The sequence below is a fragment of the Lupinus angustifolius genome, chromosome LG10, assembly GCF_001865875.1.
Source record: "Lupinus angustifolius cultivar Tanjil chromosome LG10, LupAngTanjil_v1.0, whole genome shotgun sequence".
Taxonomy (NCBI): domain Eukaryota; kingdom Viridiplantae; phylum Streptophyta; class Magnoliopsida; order Fabales; family Fabaceae; genus Lupinus; species Lupinus angustifolius.
This window is the reverse complement of record NC_032018.1, coordinates 8,251,152-8,251,417: the sequence shown is the minus strand read 5'-3', so window position 1 is coordinate 8,251,417 and position 266 is coordinate 8,251,152.

The following is a 266-nucleotide window of genomic DNA, read 5'->3' as shown; positions in this document are numbered from 1 at the left end:
TTAGGATGAGGATGAGGATAAGATCGGGATGAGGATGAGGCTGAGGAAGAGGATAGGATGAGGATCAGGATGAGGTTAGGAAGAGGACGAGGATGAGGATTAGGATAGGAGGAGGAGGAGCATGAGGATAGGAGGAGCAGGAGGATGAGGATGAGGATGTGGACGAGGATAGGATGAGGACGAGGATGAAGATAGAATGAGGACGAGAATGAGGATGAGGATAGGATGAGGATGAGGATGAGGACGAGGATGAGGATAGGATGAGG